Source organism: Lygodium microphyllum, chromosome 18 (assembly GCF_053477565.2).
Source record: "Lygodium microphyllum isolate KBCC chromosome 18, Lygodium_microphyllum_v1.1.10, whole genome shotgun sequence".
Taxonomy (NCBI): domain Eukaryota; kingdom Viridiplantae; phylum Streptophyta; class Polypodiopsida; order Schizaeales; family Lygodiaceae; genus Lygodium; species Lygodium microphyllum.
In genome coordinates, this window is record NC_141152.1 from 102,833,451 (window position 1) to 102,840,014 (window position 6,564).

Consider the following 6,564-nt stretch of genomic DNA (forward strand, 5'->3'; position numbering starts at 1 on the left):
AAAGAGGGAAATATGAGAGAAGAGTATTCAGCCTTCTCTTATGCACGACTTCTCTCATTTTGTTTACCTTATTCTTAGTTCAATGAAGCCCGACTTGTACCCAAGTACTTGAGTGACTTTGGGGCAAGCAAAGGGTGAGGATATTGAAGACTTATGGGCTGTTATGGGCTGAAATAACCAGTCATAAACAGGGCAGCCCACTGTTATGGTCCATTTTTATGAGCAAAAATGGGATTTTTATGGTTGTAATGGAAGGAAATGACCTCTTTTCTTCAGGACATTGTTCATGAATGATTAGAAGTGCTTCCTCTTGAGTTTATGCACTCATTTTGAACTTGATTATGGGCTGGAATTTTCTGTTTTAAAACAGGGCTGAAGCTAAAATTATACCTTTTCAATTCATTTCATGTATCTTTGCCCCAAATCTTGGATGCATTTGAATCTATCAACAATATACTTGAACCAAAGTGTTGAAATCCATCTATGTACTTGAAATAAATGCCATTAGAGCTTGCGTTTGACATTCATAAATGAATTGAGAATCTGAAAATATCCTTTATGATATGATGTATGTATCCAAAGGCATTTGATGTAATCAAGTTAGTCTTATTCCTCTGTTCATGTATGCTAAGTACATAGTGAAAAGGCTTGAACTCTTCTTTCGTACCTAAATCATTTCTAAATCCCGATCTTATTAAACCCCAATCCATTTTCCCTTCCTGAATCTTGAATCCTAAACTCTTCTTCTGCACTAAAAGCCCCGGTGGTAGACCTTCAACTCTGAACGCGACGACAGTGGTGAACCTGACGTGAAGGTCTGCTGCGGAAGAAGAAGTCCAATGGAAGAATCATCAAGTTCGGGAGGAGATGCTTTGCAACAGTTGGTTCGTCTAATGCAAGAGAGCCAACAACAACAACTGTAATTTCAGCAGCAGTTGTAATTGCAATAAAAACGGAGACAAGAAGAAGAGTGGATTGATGTTGCTGCCATTAAGGCCTTAGAAGCAGTTGGGCATGAGCTCAAGAAATTTAATGGACAAAATGTGTCCTCTTTTATCCGCCTCTACACTGACAAGATGGTCTTCTTTGGAGTTCCTCAACATGCCTGGAGCCTTTACTTTGCCCGCCGGTCTCCAGGACCGAATTCATGGTCTTTTCCAAAAAGATGCTGGATGGACTGTGTTCAAGAAGGCTCTTCGAGAAGAATTTTTCCTTGAAGACTCTGGCCTTATGACAAAAAAAGTCTTCACCAAATGGGTCGAAAGGCCTAATAAGGGTCTAACCGCTACTACTGCTCTTCATCGAGAATTTGAAAGCAAATTTTCCCAACTAGATCCTGATGACCAACAAGGTATGGAAAGTCAAAAGATTGAATTATTTTTAAAGGCTGCAGATTCTTCTCTTCAGGAGAAATTGACTGACCGACTTGAAGACCCTGACTCTGAGTCGGGATTGAAGACTGCTTGGAGTGATGTCACTGAAGTAGTTAATATGATTGCTCGAAGAGAGAGATTGCGTTTAAGATGGGGATCAACCCCCCCAACAATTGAATCTATGAAGGAGCCTGTTCCAGTTTCTTGTCCTCCTGTCTCTATGACCGAGCAATCAAGAAATTCTGTTGTTCCTTCTCCAAAGAAGGATATCATGGACGAGCTAATTAAAAGCATGTGGGATCTCCATCTTAATTTAACAGAAATTCATTCTAAAGTAGAAAGGCTTGATGTAAAAGTAGAAGAAAGGGGTCAGTCAACTACCCAAAGGCCTGCACGAGAAGGCTTCAAAAGACGCTGCATTTGGTGTGATAGCCTTCAGCATGACAAGAGAGAGTGCGGTGCATTCCGTGAAGCTAAAGCACAAAAATTAGTCTTTTGGAAGGATGGTAAAATTCATGCAACCAAAACTGGGCTTCCTCTTGAGCCAAACTTCGGCAACGGTGGCATGAAGAAAAGATTGGAGGATTTGGCAACAAGAACGGCCTATGCAGTTGTTGATGCTGCAACTTATGGGTTGCAAATTGAGCCAACTAATGAAATTGTTAAAGCATGTAAAACTAATGCAAAATCTAAAGTGTGGACGCAGGCCTTGGAATGCATGGAGCAAGGCAAGGCAACTAAGGATGATTTAACCACTGCCAGTCAATGTATTCGAGGGAGAACCGGATGATCGGAGCTTGTGGATTCATTTTCAGCTTTTGCCCCGTTAGCTGAAATTAATAATCAAGAAGCCATGATAGAAGAAAAGAGAAGAAGAGATGAAGATGTTATCGGTTCTTCTTCTTCAGGACCGACTAAACGCATAACAAGAAGTAAACCAGACCAACAGAAGGCTGCTGAAAATCTGCCGCCACCAGAATATGACATTGGAGATGCCTCTCAAGCAAAGAAGACAGAAGGAAAAAGAAAAAGCAAACATCTCAGTTACAAGTTGCAGTCTGACATAGAGACCGCAACGGATCTTAAACGGATCCTAGAAGAAAGGATTCTTGGAAGTAGAATTGAATTTACATTAGGTGAAATTCTCGGTCTTGCAAAACGAGGATTTCATGATGTAATAATTGATGTAATTAAACGAAAAAGACAATATGTTGGTGAGGAAACTGAAGAATCTGTACATGCTTTTTTGCAAGTACTTCATGTGTATTTGCAGGATGAAGAGAAGTTGAAAACTCAAGGGATTCGATTGGAGGCAATCAAAGAATTGATTACAGCCATAGAAGCCAAAGATGAAGACATTTATGAAGTAGAAGCTGAAGAAGCCATAATGGTGGGAACTTCTCAATCTAAAGTACAGCCCATGCATAAGAAAGAGACTCTTCTTCACAATATGCAAGAAGAAAGTGAAACTCACTTTATTCCTAGTAGTCACTATTCTCGTACCCATTGGGCAAGGGCGACTACTAAAACTGTTGTTCAAATCGGTGAGAAAGAAACTCCATGCATTGCCCTTATAGACCATGGATCAAAAATTAATGTTATGTCAAGAAGTCTCTATGAGAATGGTGAATGGCCCATTGATGTGGACCTAGGATGGCACATGAAGGCAGCCAATAACTCTTCTGGCGATCTTTATGCAGCATGTCCTTATGTACAAGTTACTATTGGTAATGTAAAAGATGAATTTCATTTCTTTGTTCAAGATTCTTGCAGTTATCCTATCATTCTTGGACAACCATTTATTTCCGAGTCTCGTTTAAAGACAAAGGCTCTTGATGATGGTTCATCATATGCTCGGATAAGAAGCAAGGATAATGATAAAGCTGTTCAATTCCTAACTGTCTGTGTTAATCACCATCGGAATAGGGATCGATTGAGAGATCATCATGTTCCTCTTAATGCCCGAGAATTTAAGGGTTTTCGGGTAGCGCTGCTATAATTGGAGGCTATGGCAGTGCATCATGTCACGAAAAATTGCCTCCACATATGAAGGAGGCAAGGTCAAAAGTTGATTTGCAGGTTTTTTCAGCCAATGGTGTGGGCTGTTATAAACAGTTTTCAGCCATGAACAGGGCTAAAAGAAAGTATTCAAGTCATATGGAGCAAGAGCTGAAGCAAATTGATGTTTTACCTAAAGATGAAGAAATTTCAGGACTATTTTATGGGCTGAATTATAATGATACAATGGCTGAAATTTATACAGCCGTTCATGCAGAAAATCAAGCTGAAATTAGTCTATACAGGTATGTACATTGGATATGTATGACATAATTCAAGAATTTGCAGATTATGAAGCTTTTGGATAGCCAAACAAGGATGAAGCAAGAGTAGAAAGAAAGTATAAAACAGTTGATAAGAAGGTCAAGCCGGTAGCTACTCCTCTATCACCTGAAAGTGAAGGACTGGCAGAAAGGGTATCCAAACAACTAAGCCTTCGTGATCTTAAAGATATTGGTCACCAGTTTACAGTAGAAAGTCTACAAAAGCTGAAAATTGGTGAAGACTCTTTCCTCTTGCCGACTGAAAAACAAATCTTTATGCATATGTTAAAGAACCATGGTAAAGCCTTTTCATTTCAGCCACATGAAATTGGCTGTGTAGATCCCAGCATTGTGGCACCAATGGTAATTTTTACGGTCCCACATGTGCCTTGGAATCTTAAACCAATTCCAGTTCCAAGGGTTCATTTGCCTAAATTATTGGAACTTTTAAATGAAAAGATTAAAATGCGAATATTGGAGCCATCTTCAGCTCCATATTCCAACCGTTGGTTTACCGTACCTAAGAAGAATGGATCTTTACGATTCATTCAAGATTTACAACCCGTCAATAAAGTCACTATTAGAAATGTTGGATCAGGACCAATTGTGGATGAGTTTGCTGAAGCTTTTGCAGGTAGGGCAATCTATTCCATGGGAGACTTATATTCAGGCTACGATCAATTTTAGCTTGCTTTGGAAAGCCATGGCATTACCACAATAAAGACGCCTCTTGGCCTAGTCCGCATGTGTACTCTACCTCAAGGGGCTGCAAATTTAGTAGCTCACATGATGAATGTGAGGCATAAAGTATTGAGGGATTATATTCTTCAATTGACTCTTCCTTTTCTTGATGATGTTCCAATCAAAGGATGTGAATTTCATGAGAAAAATGAAGAACTCAATGAACTTGGATGTCGAAAGTTTGTCTCTGATCATATTAATGATTGTGCTCAAATCTTGTCTAAATTGGAAGAAGTCCATCTTACTCTTTCAGGAGATAAATCTATTTTTGGAGTCGAAGAAGTCCTTGTGGTCGAACATATGTGTGGTCCATATGGCCGAAAGCCTTCTCCATCCAAAATAGATGCTATCGGCAAAATGCAAGAAGAATGTACAAATGTTTCAGAGATGAGAAGATTTCTTGGTGCATGTGTCTTCTACCTTATTTGGATTCCACATTTTGCCCATGTTGCTGAAAGTCTTTATCAGCTTCTAAGAAAGGGCCAAAGGTTTCTATGAACAAAAGAACACACTCAGGCTATTCGAAAACTCAAGAAAATGCTGATTTCAGCCCCCACTTTAAAGAGGGCTAACTACTCTAATGGACAGCCCATTATACTCACATTGGACACAAGTCCTATTGGAATAGGATGGGTAGTTGGACAAGACGACCTTGAAGGCAACGGATATGTAATCCGTTTTGAAGCAAAGGTTCTTAATGAACGACAAAGAAGGTATGCTCAAATTAAAAGAGAGCTTTGGGAAGTAGTAACTGCATTAAAATGTGACAGGGAGTACTTCATGGGCGCACATGTTATAGTTGAGACAGATTGCCTTCCACTCTTGGGCATGATCGCCAACTGTTCCACTCCTGACATAGCCATGCTAAGATGGATAGCCTATATTAAATCCTTAAATCCTGATTTGAAACATATTGCAGGTAGAGATAATCTAGTTGATGACATGCTTTCACGTGCCAGATATATGGATGAAGAAGAAATGATGGATGAAGAAGAATCATAGTTTATAAATGATGTTGTTAATGCAGGTACAACAAAAATTACAGCAAGAACAACAGGTTCAGCTGTTAAAACAACTTTTACATCAACAAGGAAGGACGAATCAACCAAAGAAGGTCAATGGACAGCTAATAAATAGCATATTCCATGTATTCTATGGTAAAGCATAGAGATGGGCTTCAGCCTACCTATCGAGCTCCTCGGAGTGGGTTAACTGTTGCAGTGGAAATATTAATTGGGAGAGGAGATGAATGAACCGCCCCATATATCGCACCTTCTGAATGAAAGAGGTTAGTTGCTTCACAGAAGATGGTGATGGCACCGCCAATAGGGCCTTAACTTTGTTTGGATCTGCTTCAATGCCCCTCTCACTTACGACATGCCCTAACAAAGTTACACTGCTTTCGCCAATTCGACACTTCTCATGGTTTAATTGCCCCCCCATTTGTGCGAGTCGGTTGAAAGCTTCATCCACCTTCCCTAGATGTAGAGCCTTAGAACTATAAATACAAAAATCATCAATAAAGACCCTGATGGATTTCCCAAAATATGGCTGGAAGACATAATTCATGAATCGTTGGAAGGTAGCTGGGGCATTTGTTAATCCAAATGGCATTACTTTGTAAGCAAAACAACCCCAAGGTGTAATGAAGGTGGTCTTCTGTTGATCCTCCTCAGCTATTCGGATCTGGAAATAACCTGAATACCCATCACAAACAGTGTATCTCTCATGCCCGGCCACCTCGTTAAGTATTTCATCCTGAAAGGGAAGAGGAAAGTGATCTCTCTTTGTTGCAGCATTTAGCGGCTTGTAATCCACACAAATCCTCCATTTTCCATTCTTCTTGGGTATCACCACCACAGGTGAAACCCACTCTGAATCCCCTATTGGATAGATGAAGCCTGCCTTTAAAAGTCGTTGCACCTCAGTGAGTAGAGCGTTTTGTTGAACTACTCCCAATCGTCGTAGTTGCTGCACTACTGGCCGTGCTCCCTCTTTTAGATTAATGCGATGTTGTACTACTGTCACACCTGTAATGTGCTCATAATCAGAAATAAAAAGTGCAGAGTGTTTTATCACCACTTCCATGTAGGCTGCCTTCTCCTCAACTGATAGATCCTTAGCCAACA